General features: G+C 27.5%; 1 protein-coding gene across 4 annotated transcripts in view; it reads right to left on the minus strand.

Annotated features, from left to right (window-relative positions):
* The window catches only part of LOC107453683 (uncharacterized), a 303,673-nt gene that overhangs the window by 187,996 nt on the left and 99,091 nt on the right, over positions 1-16,586 (minus strand). For 3 of the 4 annotated variants that reach the window (XR_011636184.1, XM_071177768.1, XM_071177770.1), the window contains exon 1: positions 9,951-10,025. The exons of the other annotated variant lie outside the window; for it this stretch is intronic. The gene's annotated coding sequence lies outside the window, so the exon portion shown is untranslated. Of the gene's footprint in view, positions 1-9,950; positions 10,026-16,586 lie in introns of those variants that run through there. 4 annotated transcript variants of the gene reach the window in all.

Below are 16,586 nucleotides of genomic sequence, written 5' to 3' on the forward strand. Positions count from 1 at the left end.
TTTTTTTAGTATTAAAATGAAGTTTAATCGAAACATTCAACCAATTTTTCTTAATTTCATGACTACTGTAAACATATTTTCAAAACTATTGTTTACCATGTTAACAGCTGCATAAATACTTGAAACTTTGAAAATAATCTTTTTTTAATATAACAATTAATGTCCGATGACCCATTGACTTGAAAAACTATTCCATACATATGAAATTGACAGTGGGCGGGGGTACCCGACTCTCCCCTACATGTTTTTTGTTTTTGAAACACAATGTGTAATTCAATACACGAATATGTAATTCAATAAGAGGTCAACTAAGTTACTTCGAACACCGAATATAAGATACCAAGTAATTCAACGGAAACTATTGTATGTTTTTTTTTCAACACAGGGACTTCAATTTGTGTTCTACAAATAATCTTTACAAAGTTTGCAATCTAGCAAAATCAAAAACAGGTATGAAACTTTAGAAATGAACATGTTTCTTACGAAGGTCAGAATGACACCATTTGTTTTAGGTATTTCTATGATTATTTTATTTAGTAATCAACATAAACGCATGAAATTTTGATATAGTATACTTAGTAAAAGTATACTTTTGTACTTAGGTAATTAGTATGTATTGTACTTAGGTACTTAGATATAGTACTTAGGGAAAGTAAAAAGGAAAAATTTTAACTTCGAAGCTCACGTTTATCTTCAAAAGAAAGAGTAAAAAATCTAAATCACCCCCATGGCACTTATAATATTAATAACAAATGTTTTTCTTTTTTTTATTGTCATAAAGTCAATTGAATGTCTAAAATTGTAATTGAACACAAGGCTTATAGATCTGGCAATCACCAAACTTACTGTCATGTCATCTTCGAGACATTAAACTATTCGAAATTGAACAAAACAAAGTTTTATAATTGAATTAAGAAAGCACAGTTTAAATTGTATGTATAAGTTTGAAGAAGCAGTTTTAACAAGGAATGAATTATTAATGGTTGATGGTAATTTAAATATTGGTTAGATTCTAAAAAATTACCAATTCATTGCGTACTTCACTCAAAATAGCGCAAGATTTCCAAAATATTTTATTAGTTTGATAAGCTAGTCTGAGTTAAGTGTTGATATCGAAATTAAATTTCAAAAAAAGAAGAAAAAGAAAAGGAATAAAGAAATGAAAAGAAAAATAGAAAAAAGTAAAAGGATAAAAAAAACGAAAATTGCAATGAATTGTTTTATGATAATGTGTTAAAAATTACATTAAGACATAAAATGAATATTAAGGATATAAAATATCTAAACATAGACAACATTATTTCTAGAACAAATACTTTTATTCAATCAAAATATTTTATTTAAAACAGATAACTGGATAAAAAAGAAATGCTTGTTGGCAAAATAATTTCTTAGAAATATTTAACTCGCGAAGTATTTGACATAAATGAAAGTACAGTTCCAATAATTTATCTTTTGAAAAGCTAGTTGTTAAACCATAATTACATTATATAACTACAAAGCAGAATTGGTTTTCTGTCAGAAGTCCGTTTTTATTAGTATAATTAATGGAGGATGTTGTTTAGTTTACCGCATGCGAAAAGACAAGGAAAAAAATGTTATAAGTAGGTTTATAAACAGTGGTGTGTTTTAAATGGCATTATTCGCAAGGAAATGAAACGGTAAACATAAATCACATAGCTCGGAGAACTTTCATTGAAACTCTGCAGAGTATGTTTAGTATATTATTTTTTTGTTACGAGAACGAAAGGAAATGCTCAGCTTTTTTCTTTCATTGTGGTATAAGGCATTATAAAACTGACTTTAGTTTTTGTGTAAAAAGCATTATTAATTACTGTTTTTTCATTTAAAAGTGCATATTTGTATCCATAAAATAAAATATGTTGAGGAAACTCTAAGTAATTTATCATCGTTTTTATTCTTTTTGTTAAAAATGACACTTTATATTAGCATATTAGTTAAGTTTACTTTAAATAATATCTAAAGCAATGAATAATAAGTGTTTTCTATCTGCAATTCAGCCAACTATTCAGCTTTTGCCTGTCAGAAGTTTTCAAAAATTTTTTTTGTTTATTCAATTATGAAATAAAAATAGTTTGGTTCTGTGTTTCCTTATTATCTCAACCTTTCTTTGTTTACTCTTTCAATTTTTTCTTAATAATAAATGATGCTTTGCAAAAATAAGCATTTTACCGTTCATTTCTTATTTTTTCTACGAACCACTTTATCACTTTCATTTCAATCACTCATTTTTTATTCCCTTATACATCCGTTACTCTTTCCTTATCAATTATTCTCATAATACAATAGAATTTTTATGCAGTGACGCATATCATTTGATTTACTAAGATTTCATTCGTTTACCTATTAATTAGTCTCGTTCAATCATTAATTCAAAGCAATGAAAAATGTATTTCATATGCGTTGCCCTCGATAAATAGATAACAAGTTACTCATCTTACAATTTTTCTTTTCATATTATAAATAAAAGAAATGTATAACTTTTTAAAAAACTGTGAATGTGAACAAATAATGAAGTTAGGAAGTAAGGTAATCATTTAGTTTTTATAAACGAGGCATAGAATAACAGTTTAGATAAAATGGTAAAAAATGATATTCATATGTTGACATACATCTCAGGAATCAGTCCACGTTCTAAAGACCACTAATGTTTTGATTATCAAGGTTTGTAGTATTTCTCATTTTCCTAACAAACGGGAATATCTTTCCATTGAATTCTTGTTATTTCATTCTCAGTTTATTTCAATATTTGCACTTTTTTTATTCTACCAACCTTTTGTCTTACTTCTTACGGGATGTATTACAGGATGTATCACATATCTGTAATTAGCGATTTATTTCTATAACTAGCCACCTTCGGCACCCAGCTCCTTTGACTTTAAAAATAATATAGGTTAAAAGAGCTGTCACTTTTCTAGACTTTTTACTCTATTATGCCTTACAAATCTACCAACTGGTTAGTATGCTGATTATAAAACTAAACTCAGTGGCGCGACAGCCCATAGGGGGTCNCATGTCCCGAGGATCGAACCTAGAACCTGATTAAAACATTAGAATATATTAATAGAAATAGGAACTGCTATTTTATCGTGATTAGTCCTCATTCCTAGAATACTAGAATAGAGAACTAGAATACTAGAATTCCTAGAATAGAGAAATTTGAAAAGTCTAATTTAGATTGTACAAAAAATGTTCTGTTACATTGTATGAGAAATTGAGGATAAATCTTTCCACCAAAATAAAGCGTAACTTTTCCAAGACCTTCTACCCTCCCGAGCTAGAAAAAATTGTTCTATTTATAACATATAGCTAGAAGATATTGCCGTATTTAGAAATTTTTTTTTATAACCATCGTTGAACAGCCGACCCAATTTTTTTGGTTTACGACTACTAATGTTTAACTCCGTAGCCTTGTAATTTTGAACCCAATCCAGAAAACAAGGGCCAAAAAATTTGCCTTCGTGGAAGACTTTTTGATGGAACAAACTCGCATTTGTGTTGCAGAGAAATTGGAGAAAAAAAACCTCCCATGGTTTGCCTGACTAGAAGGGGACTCTAACCCATGATCCATCAATCGTTGAGGATATTTTAAGTCAGCATTTGGCGCAAGTCAGATGCCGAATTCGTATCCAAAAGACATTGCTGGGATTCGAACCCGGTTCACCACATTGGGAGGCGAACCTGAGCCACCATAGCGCGTATTTGGAAATTGTTATATCACTGTCATTTGAACAACTGAATTATGTATTATCCTTTTTAAGAAATTAAAAATAAAAACAAGAGCATTAAAACTCCAGCCATAGTGTTAGTTCCACGAAAAACTCTAACAACCAAAAAAATTTCTTTAAAAATTTAATTTTAAATCTTAAAAGCCGGGTTTCAAAATGTAATATCCTTTGTCATAACTCATCCCTATGTGATAAATTACTACCTCTTTTGCTTACAAATTTTCACGACAAACATATTCTTTATCTAACTATGCTGATTAGCAGATTTTAGTATTTTATGCTGACAGATCATTACATAAAGAAAAATCTTACATTGTTGAATAAATAATCTCAAGAAATTGAAGTGGCAAGATATTACTTGATTTAAAAAGTCCTCATCGTCTTCAGAAATATGCACAGTTTGAAATAAAATTCGATATGTTTCAACATTTCCATCTTGGTCACATCCGTTCATCTTGTTGCTTCGGAATCTTGTTTCATTCATTTGAATGCTGATTCCTTTGTAAACTACATTAGTTACTCTGCATCCCTCCATAGCGCGTGGAAATGCATTTTACCCTGATTACCCTTCTCAGCCGCGGTAATTTTTCTTGTTCTGCTTTTCATCTTTTTTCTCTCTCAGCTGTGGTGCTAGAAAAATAGTTTTGTTTCTCACCATTATTTTTCCGTTTTTCATTGACAACTTTGCATATTTTATTTAAAATCACATTTATTTCTTCACATTAACATCTGCAATAGCATCACATTAGCATCTTGAAAATATTTGTGAAGCGCTTGAAACATCTCAATTTTTATTTCCAAATTGTATATTTTTGAAGCAAAAGAAGTTTTTTTTAATTACGTAAAATCTTACATTATTCATGACTTTATACATAAAATTTAATTCAACAGAAAAAAAAACTAGATTTTGATTCCAAAATTTGTGCATGGGGAATTTGTAATTTAAAAAGGCTGCACTTTAATCAGAAAAATTTTAACTAGATACACAAAGACTTTAAACATCTTTCTATATACCCATTAATTAATTATAAAACTTCTAAGTCTGAAATTTCTACAATAGATTGTGCAAAGAGTATGTCTCGTTAATCTCTGCGAGCTTAAAGCACGAATTTGTGTAAGCACAAATGGGAAATATCTAACAAATGCTCTTAAGTAACAAAGGCTTTTCATTAATCTCTTTATAGGATCATAGAATCGTTCTATTTCAAGACATTAATCAGGATGAACATGAAAATAGCACAATTTATCACTATGTGCCAAATTAAATTAGATTACTTTCAATAACCTCAATAAAAGTTAATGTCTAGTAGAAGCAAAATTTCAATTTCTACCTAAAAGGGATACCTAGCATTTGTTTAAGCCTATTTTAAATTCATTGTTAAGCGTTAATTGTCTTTTCATTTAGTTAGTCAGTATTAAATATTATTTTGTTGAAAGCGTGCCTGTATTTTAAAGAATGATTTTTATTATAAAATAAGCTTAACGAATAAAATCTTTTTTTACGACTTTGTCTTAAAATTCGTAATATAATTCCTAATCAAAATTTCTGATTAAAATTTGTAGATTTTTAAAATGTTTATCTCAGAAACTTGTTTTGCACATTAACTTGTGTTGAAACTTGTGCTGCAAATAAGTTTGTTGAAACTATTCCAATTTCATTAACTTCACAAATTCAAATTTCTAAACAGTATTAAATGCCTACAAATTAAACTAACATAATTAATTAAAGATACATTAGGTACTGTATTGAACGAGGGATTTAAATTATTAAAACTATTTTTATTAATCAATGTCAATTACATTACAAATGGCGTTACAAATGGCAAACTCAAATTATTGGATATAATTAATCAGTCATGGAAAAGAGGTCGTATACCACTTGACTGGAAAAAGGCGATTGTCATCCCNAATAGGGAAAATATATGTTATATTTAAAGGATTTATGTACGAAACCGATAGCTAAATTCGTCTGCTTTTTATTTTGAAATATATACCAAGGAAACTGATGATTATTCGTCAACTATTGAAGCTCACAAGAGAATTCTTTTAAAGCATGTATTTTATTCACTTTTTGTTTTCCTGGCTCCATTATGCCAATTTGTGCCACCTGCTTTATCAACAATATTATAAACTACATCAATTATATAACTAATTGTCTTAAGACACGTAACTTTTTCATTAAATATTTTTCGAAAACATCATGAAGCTTATATATTTATTTTGAAAATAATCACTCTAACAATATTTGCAAACTTCAAACTTTATTCCATTTAAGAATTTATTAAATACATGAAGTTACTATATATAAAAACATATGTAATGGAACAAATTCATTTGATGGGGTAATTTTAAAATAGTTCATAATTTGTGTATTTATTAATAGTAGTTTAGATGCTTTCATATAAAGCTTTTAAGAAGGATTTAATGTTTTTCATTATTTTATGCCTCATAATTTCATAACAAAATAAAGTTAACGAATCTATTATGACTATTTCTAAGAAAGAACATTTTCTTTTTTGTAACTGGTAACAAACAACAACACATCGACTGAAAGGCACAATTAATTCTAATACTATTTTAATTTTTGCTTGAACATTATTCTAATACTATTTTAATTTTTGCATTGTTATATTCTGTGTGTAACCTTTTTCATGCTTATAAGCCAAGTAGGACGTTAACTAAAAATCTGTGAAAGTTAAACTAAAAATCTAAAATTCTCTGTATAAACCATGTATAAATTATTAAAAATACTAATTTGCTGCGTATTTTTCATTGCTTAAAACTACTTAATAGTAAACTAATTTAATGGTCAGTTCACTTTACTGCCAGAAATGGGCATTTAGCTATTATTTGTGGATAGAAGCATAAAGAATTATCAAATTAAAATACAAACTGCTGTTTTTATCATTAAAGATAAATTTTAATAATGTTTCAAATAAATGATAGAGAAAAAAAACTGCAGAAGGTTTGATTATGCATTTTTTTATTAAAAAAGGATATTAAGAAAGGAACTAGTTGAACTAGCAGAATTAATTAACAATTAGTTTTCACTTAAATTTTCAATGCAAATTCCATAACTTTAGCGGTTCAACAATACAAAAATTTTGCATCATCTAATTTAGATTAGACTGGATTATTTATTTTGACTTGGCTCATGATAGTTAAGGCACTTAACTCCAATTTTGGAGTATCGGAGCTTTATGTTCAATGGTGAATTGAAGCTTAGTCGGCATCAGATCACTGCTTATCAGTTAATTGGAAGCAATGGCAACCATATACACGTATTTATTAGGGAAAGGAAAACAATGAGTATGAACAAACAGTGCTAAAAACTATGTATGGCAAAAAAACAAATTTAAAAAGTATACGAGAAAGAAATTAGAAAAAAATGGTCACTAAGGAGCATCAAAATCAAAAGGTTTATGCTTATCAGAACACGATAAGTCTTCTATGAAGTTTCTGAATAATATAGATAAATCAGAAGGCAGTGTAAGGTTGGTTTTAATGTCAGCTACAACCTGTATCACCAAGGTTTATAAATCATTAGCAAATAAACCATGCATGCCTAAAACATTGTTAAATTTAACTAAGCTTGTTTAGAAGCTATGAAGTTCACATTAAGCTTGAACAAACAATCCTTTTATATCGAGATTGAATCTACCTTTACAAAACAAGGCTGGAAATACTTTCTAAAATCGAAAATGAATCATCATTCCTAAATTCGTCATCTTCATTCGTTCTCAAATCGAGGACAAATCCACTTTCTTAAGGTTCACTTTTGATTTTATGGTCATCACTGATACAAGATCAATATTTGAACAGACTTTTATATATTTTAAACACTTTAAAAATAAAAGTTGACCTAATCCTAACGTTTTCAACACAAACAAATCATTACTTTTAAGAGCCAGGACTGGCTAGAATGAAAGAAAATGCAAAACAAGGTTTACAATAAAAGCTAAGAAAGGAGAATTTTTTTGTAAAGTATTTTGCATGCTTTTTAGTCAATAGTTAAGGAAACAAGTTTGGCATACTAATATGTATACTAAAATTAAAAAATGCAATTAATCAACCTTTATATGCCAACCAAATAAAAATACAGTGTTAACCGCCAGGTTGTCTGCTATCAGGAGATATTTCAACGATAACATTTTAATAAAAAAAAATTACAATTTCTTCGGATAAATGATAAAATAATACATGATAATGTATATTCGGTTCAGTTATATACTATTTTCCCATTTTAGAAATAATAAAATTTTTCAAACACATGTTAGGATATTTAAAATCTACATTAATATAAAAAGAAACATTTACTTCTACGTGTAACGTAGCCTTTCACTTCTTAAAGTTCCACCAATGATATATATCATGCCATGCATCATGATGGCTTATGAAACATGTTTCATATCCTTTAATACTTCAAGGCATCATAGAATGTTCGAAAAGCGAAGAAAAATGATAAAATTCTTGGATTTTATTCCTTTCGAAATAACGACATGGTATTTTGCTGAAACTCATAAATCCCAGTTGGCGAAGGCATCGTTACTGTTAGTTCGGGGGGGGATGTGAAAGATATTTCCTCAAGAATATTATTATTATTATTTTTGTAATAATATATTTAGAACATATTTTAGCTGTATAAACTATATATTTAACTATTTCTAGAAAAACTGTTTTCTTTAACAAAATTAAGTATTATTAAGTATTTGATACATATTTGGAAATGTTAAGATTTTGCAGTAATTCTATTCAGTTATTTTGCCTTCATTTATTTGCTGTAAAATAATGTTATCCGATATTTGCTTTTATAATATCTAGTAAGAGCTGTTAGGTGTGAATTACTTACATAATATTTTAAATTTAAATATCGAGATGATTTTATTAAACGTTCAATATCAATTTTATGAGGACGTGAAAAGTTTCACTCCTGTTCAATTTGTTCAATTGAAAATAATGTATCAAGAAGTGTTTACTTTTATAAATAATTTTCGAAATTACTTAGTTGATTACCGTGTATAAATGAGATTTGAAACAGTTATAGCAATTGACATTATATGATTGAAAACGAATTCGTATAGGAAAGACTGTGTTAAATGTTAAAAAAACAAAAAAAACAAAAAAAGCAGCAAACATTATCAAATGAAAAACAACTGAGTTATACATTCTTTTGAGTTTATTAAGAGAGTTTGCATCGCAATACGCATTAAATATTGAATATTTTATAGAAAATGAGAATTACTGAAATTAAATTCTAGCTTTAAAAAAACGATTTGAAAACTACTCATCTATATTAGAGAAAAAGATATTTTATCTTAAAAATATTTTTTAACAAACTCCGTACTTCTACTTTAGAAATTAGTTTTTAATCCTATATATTGATAATATACTTTACTTTTAATAAAAAAAGGTACATATGCAGTACAGTTATTTATATAAAAAATAATAAAATTAAAGCAAGATGCAATTAAACTAATGCATGAAACCATTTCCTAATCCTTCCTAAAGTTCATTTAATAATTAATTAGCATAAAAAATGTGTTATGCACTTATATATAGATTTCTATAAATAGCGCAGATAATAAATTAGAAAGCGTAAAATTTCACATGAGTTATTTTCAATTTAAAATAGTCAGATTTTTTAATTAATGTATTTATAAAAATTTTTAAATTTCAAACATTTAATTTTTCAATTGATACTACACAAAATACACAAAATACACAAAAGTGTATTTTATTGCCAAAATTACGAAGGAATATTTTTAAAAGATAAAGATAAAAATACACAAGAGCAAATTCGTATTTAGGCATTTAATTGAATCATAAAGTTCTAAATATATTTATTTCAAAAATAAAAAGTGATTCGAACAAACATTAAACATTTATTTTCCAATTAAATCTTAGAAACATGACTTAAAATTCTATGCATAACAGACTTGAATTTCAGTTCAAATTTCTAGTAAATAAAAAATCGATATATATTTTTTTTTAATTGAAAATTATTGTATTCTCTTCTGTAATCACTTCATGGTTTTTTATTTTAATTAAATCATTTCAATTCAGTTATCTAATAGTAATTATAATTTTATTTTTAAGTTATTTTAAAATTAGCTTTTGAAAGGTAATAATGAGTGTTTCAGTTCATGCAAAAATAAAGAAAAATATTTTGCATTAGTACAGGATGGAAAAAAATTAACATACCTCACATGTTTTGCATAACCTATGTATTACTTCACGTTTCACTTAAACGTTTCAGGAAGAGGAAAAATTCAAGCTGAGTAAAAATATAAGTTCATAAAGTTAGTATATAAGTTCATAAGTAAATATAAGTTCAAGATGATTAAAAGTTCATAAAAATCCATCAAACCTAAATTCGTGATATTTTACTTAGAGTCAAAACCTTTCTGTTACAAAGCACAATATTTTCTCAATTTCTATTTATTTATTTTCTGAAAACGTTTTTCCTACAAAGATTCAAAAAAGTTATAAATACTGGGCCGCGAGTCCTGTATACAAAATGTTGTCATTGCAAATATGTAAACATAAAATTCATCGTATAAAAAATTATTCTACGTTGGGCCCTGGCTGCTTGGCTGGTAAGGAGTTGGGTTCATGTCGAAGATGTCGTGAGTTCGATCCTCACCGGTCAAGGACTTCTCGCGTTGTAAATGGTGACTGGTTCACCTTAAATCTGTCAGGTCACAAGGTTCTACATGATCCCATAACAATTCAATGCCTGGGGATGCTTAATTGGAGATTTATAGTTTACCGATTCAGGTTAAACGGTCCCTGATCTGTGGATGAATAAATGGATAGATAAATGGGTCCACCCTATAAACGGGCTGTGACGTGCGTGTGGCTGAAGTCGCATTTTTGACCATGGATGGAGCCACTTAAAGACAAGAAATGTACCCTCTACCTAAAATTCGCCTGGTATCGACAAGCAGCCTTGCTGATGTTTAGCAAGTAGCATTAGAAACAACAACATTATTCTATGTGTATATTACATGCAATATGTTTACATTTTCTTCGAGACATTGTTCATAATTCTAGGAGGTTCCGCCTCCTACTGGACAGCTCATTTCACTCGCCAGTCCTCTTTGTGACTTCTCAATCATTTTTGTGTTTTTCATCTTAAAATTTGATATTTCCAAAAATATATACTGTTTATAAAATATTTAATTATTAAAATTACATGTAAAAATATTTTGTTAATACGTTCATCATAGCAAGATGAACAATTACTAGGATTGAAAAATAATAACTGTACTTGAAATAGCCTTATAGAAAATTAAAAGAAAATCTAGTAAATATTTCAGTTACATTTTTATTTATTTTTCAAAAAATAGCAAAATTAGTACGATCACGAACTGGTTTAAATCAATTTGTTTTTATTGTTAATAACACCCCATTGTATCATATAAACTGTTTTTGAACCAAGAATTTTTAAATAAATCTTGCATAAAAAAACATTATAAAATTAAAAGGCGAATATAAGAATAAATAATTTTAGACAAACTGGAAAAGTAGTAAATAAAATAAAGACATATTTATTTTGCCTTTAAGATTACAGATGCATATTAAATTAAACCATTATATTATATTAAGTTATAATCTTATCTATATCTTAGTTATAATCTTATCTAGTTATTTATAGTTTATTATCTTAGTTATAATTTTATCTAGGTTTTTTTAATATTTTAATCATAAAATTCAGATTTATTTTGCTAAAAATATTTTTACAGCAAATTTAATTTCATTTTAGAATTAAAACAATAAAAGTATTGAAAAACCAGATCAACGGCACTTAGAAAAAGTTTAAATTTTGTTTGAACATTTTAAAACTGATAGAAAATGTTTTAATCACTAATGATATTACATTAACTATTCATTTAGCAAAAAAAATATTTCTTATAGAACTAGTTCATGTTTTTAAAAAGACTTAAGGGTAATTTGTTAATCTAAAAAAACTGAAAATTAATTATCTTTTATACTATTTTCTCTAATAATAGTGAGGTTCTTAGGCTATTTTATCAGCACCTATTTTTTTAAATTATTTACTTGTTTTGCCTTTAGCAAATTTCGGGAAACAAAAGCTATTTGGATGCGTAAATATCTTAAAAGACCGTTTGTTCATTGTAAATGTTCAACCAATTTTCTATTTTTCATATTCTAAAACATTATCCTAAATATAAAGCTCATTAAGGAGTCCATACTGACGAAAGTTTTTATTTTCTTCTACATGGTTTACTTCTTTTTATCGCTTAATTTTTTTATGGGGGATCATTAAAGAGAAGATTTATATTTCTTGCTTAAGATTTGAAGAAATTTAATATTATAAACAGAACCCTGAAGGAACGGAAAATTTTCCTTTTTCGCACCATAGAATGCAGTTTTATCATAAATAAATGTTTTTCAAAATTTTTCGCATCGCATTTATAAAAAATTTATGTTGTGATTAAATAAAAATAAAGTTTCATTTCAAATGCTTAGGAAATTATTTTTTATGAATGCTTCAAAATATGTTGTCGGCTTTTGTTTAATAATAATAATAATAACAATAATAACGGTTTCTCTTTCAATACACTTATAAAAAAACTACATAAAAAACGCAGTACGTGGGCTTAAATTGAATGTGAATATGCAAAAAAAAAAAAAACAAGCACAATATATATTTTTTCCTGAGATCATTAAAACATATTCTATTGAATGATATTAAGTCAGGCATTTTCGACTACATCACCATAAATACATCACTTTAGTTTCATCACTACAATAATAGTGGGAGACAAATTTCTTTTTACAGTTATACAAATATTTCAAATAAGAATATTTCAAATAGGAATATTTCAAATAAGAATATTTCAAATAAGAATATTTCAAATAAAAATATTTCAAATAAAAATATTTCAAATAAAAATATTTCAAATAAGAATATCCAAATAAGAATATTTCAAATCAGTATATTTCAAATAAAGAAATTTCAAATAAGGAAATTTCAAATAGGAAAACTTGAAATACGAAATGACTTTGACTTCGAAAGCGAAAGATTTTTTTAAATGTCATTTTTTGTCGAAATGCAGAAATTTTACAACGTTATATGCAACAGGGTCAGGAATTGTTGCTACATATATTCCTAAGAGTTAAGGCACATCATCAGGATTAAAATTATATAGCAACCCATCCCCGAAACATCGTTGTACGCCGATAGAGATGTTTCCCCTATTGTGATCTGTTCAGAAGCACACGAAAAAGCATTTTGTAATAAGGAAGCACATCTAGTTGTACATGGTGATATTTATAGGCATGGGTACCGATATAATTTTAATCCCAATGATGTGCCCCATTTCTCCTGGTTGTTTGTCGCAACATTTTTATGACCCATTTCATATACGTTTTCAGACTTGTACATTTTCAATAAAAAAATAGACTGAAAATAACATTAAGAAAAACTGAGACATAAGGAGATAAGCAGCTGATTACAGATTTTAAATCAGCCACGCGGGCAAGCCTGCTTAGTGAAACCGAGCAAATTTAAGGCAGACTGTGCGTTTCTTGTTTTACAGTGGCGCCATCTATGGTCAAGAATTCAACTTCTGCCACACCATACGTCGCACCCATTTATAGGGCGGACCTATTCATACATTCATTCATTCATCCACAGATCGTAATTTTGACCTGAATCAGAGAACGTTCGATCTCCAATCCAGTATCCCCAGAGGTATTGCTTTGTTATGGGAACATGGAGGACTTTGGCTTCAGATTTACGTGCATCAGTCAATTTACTACACGGGAAGACTTCGGCCGGCGGCGGGGTTCGAAATCTAACCTCGTGTAACAGAAAACAAATAATTGTTCCAAAGTGTGATCTTATTGTTGGATAAAATTATTGCGAAACTTATTTTGACTCAAATGTTTTACATGAAGTAATCTTTTACAGCTTATTGAGAATAACGCGAAAAAAAACATTTTGAAAGGAGAAAAATAATTTACGAGTTTTTTAGTCTGTCTAGTTTAATAAATATTGTAAGCTATGGTACGCTATAAAAATTTCCTTTCTTCCTGCTGAAAAAAATCCAATTAATGGAAGTATTCAAATGTAAGAATCGAGACTAGCTACTATTACTTTGTTTATTTCTTATTTTCATTAAAAAAAATACAATGACATAAAAAATAAATTTTAGTATAACATGTATCGATTTAAATCTATTCAAAAACACTCACTTTTTAAATTTAAAAGTATCAAAAGAAACCGATAGTGGTGATCTATATCACGGTTAAAAAACTTTACAACCATTTTTTGCGAAAAAAAAATCTATGCTTCTTAGGACTTATTCAAATTCAAAATTTTTAAAATGCATCGTTTGAAGCAGAAAAAAAAATTCTTAGAACTGCAAGACTTATTTAGTTTTTGTATAACCGTGAATTTAATTTTTATACATTCTTAGAATTTATTCAAACAAGAAATTTAAAAAAAAACATTGTTTGTCACAGATAAAAAATTTATTAATTGGGATTGATAGATTTATTTAGTTTTTATAAAATCATTAAAGTAGTTTTTTAAAACGAATGCAGTTTCTTTTTGCAGATTTTCTTGCAAAATAATTCATTAATACTTTTTAGAATTGCGTCGAAAAAAATGCATAGAAAACTTAATCAATAATAAGTCACAAAACTGTATTTTTTACTCGCTTCTAATACAAATTTGTTTTTCATCTTCACTGAATATTCAGTTTTCATCTGAAAAGCAAGTGTCTGTAGGATTTGTCTTACTCAGTAAAAATGAATACATTTTTTTTAACTCAATGTATTCATTCATTTTCTGAGTACTCTTGATCTTAAATTTAAATGAACTTGTTCGCAAAAAATTCTATTTTCTTAATATAAAACAAAAAAGCAAAGATCAGATATGCAAATACGATTTTTTTTAATTAAAAAGCTGAAGAAAACTGAATGATGATATTGTTTTATTTCTTCATAAATCAAACAATCCTTCATAATTGATTTACTAATGATAAAAGCTTGTTTTTTTTTAACTTTTGATTTCCTTTAGAAAATGTATTTATGGTAGTTGAACAGATTCAATTACTAAAGCACTTTAAGTTAGTGGTACGCAATAGCCTCCAGAAAGAAATTAGAAGTAAAGGTAAGACAAGTATGCAATTTCAAAAACAACTCTTTTTACATATCTTGACTGAAAACAACATGATGAGCTGGTGTTATGAAAGGGCAGAAATAAACAACCGGTAGCATTTTATTAGTAGTAAAAAATGCATTAGATGTTGATGGATACGTCTGCAAATGCATTTTAAAATCAATTGAGTTCGCATAACAATATATATTTCATTTCAATAAAATTATTTTTTTATGTTTTAGGAATCAATTTTATTTCCTCTTTTATGATTAATTGAAAAATAAATGAGCCATAAATGACTATAATTCAGGTTTTGTTATCATTTAATTTTGCATAAAATAATATTATGGGAATCTGTTTACTGTGGAATGGGCAGAAAGATGAAGAATATTACGTACGGAAGAATTAATCAAATATTCAATTGCAAAAAAACTAAATTAAATATAATGTAATAATATCTATTTATGTGCGATAACGATTTGATACAATATCCATTTGCGTGAAATTTCTTTTATACGGAGAAAAAAAATTGGTAAAAATAATTGTACTGTTTGGTAATGGTATTTCTAGTTAAAAAAAATATTTAAATGAACCGAAATATATAAAATTAAATACTTTTAACCAATTAATAACTTTTAACCAATTCAAACCGATCATTTCGGTAATTTTTCCTTTCAAAGGGTTACCCCTTACGGAAATTCTAGTTTTTAAAATTATAGTTCATTTAGTTAAAAATGCAAAATTGAAAGTAAATCTAACCGAATAAATAATTATTATGCTACGTTCTAAGGTATTATGATAAAATTACTACATTTTCTTTCATTTACCAAATTTTATAACATATTTTAAAACTATATTTCACAGTTAATTTTACCAAAATCACTACCAAAGCGTTTCTCTCTAAACTACCGTGCTTTTTGGTGTTCCCATCGAGCCAGAAATATTATAAATTTCACCATATTCTGGTAGTTTTGATTATGCTTTTTTTTTCAGTGCAGAAAGTATTTATCGTTAAAATATTACATTTTGTGATACATCGCGTAAACACACACTACTACAATAGGGATCAAGTGCATTTATAAATACCATTATCATAAATTTATAAATACAAAATAATTCAAATGCAGTAAAAAGTGCTGTGATACGTCTGTTCAGAGTCGTATCGCTAATTAAAATGAAGAGCATAAATCTTATGCAATATTGTTACTGTCTGGCTATCACGAGACAAACTCTCACGTTGTTGAAGGCCAAAGGGCTCACATTATAATTGCCAAACAGTACTTAATGTAACCAACTCTTGAAACCAATTCATTTCATGAAACTGTAATACCGATTACATAATATACTAAGAATAATAATAACAGCATCTAGCAAAGTTTTTAGTTTTTAACAATAATGTTGTGAAGAATTTCACTATTGTTTCTATAATGAAAAACGTAAAATAACAATATTAAAACTTTTATGGGAATGAGACTACAGGGAATACATATTTAAATCGAATATATAAAACATTAAATAAATCTTTCATGTCAGAAACTACAAACTACTTCTCTTAATGTTCTTCTAATTGTAAAGACATATTCAGAGGAGTCGGGAGATAATAGCCATACATAGAGATGGACAAACATAGCCACAATCATCGGCATTTGCTTCTACAAAATAGATCCAAGAGAATATTAATAACCTCTAGATCTTTAGTCCTC

This window comes from Parasteatoda tepidariorum, chromosome 2, assembly GCF_043381705.1.
Source record: "Parasteatoda tepidariorum isolate YZ-2023 chromosome 2, CAS_Ptep_4.0, whole genome shotgun sequence".
NCBI lineage: Eukaryota > Metazoa > Arthropoda > Arachnida > Araneae > Theridiidae > Parasteatoda > Parasteatoda tepidariorum.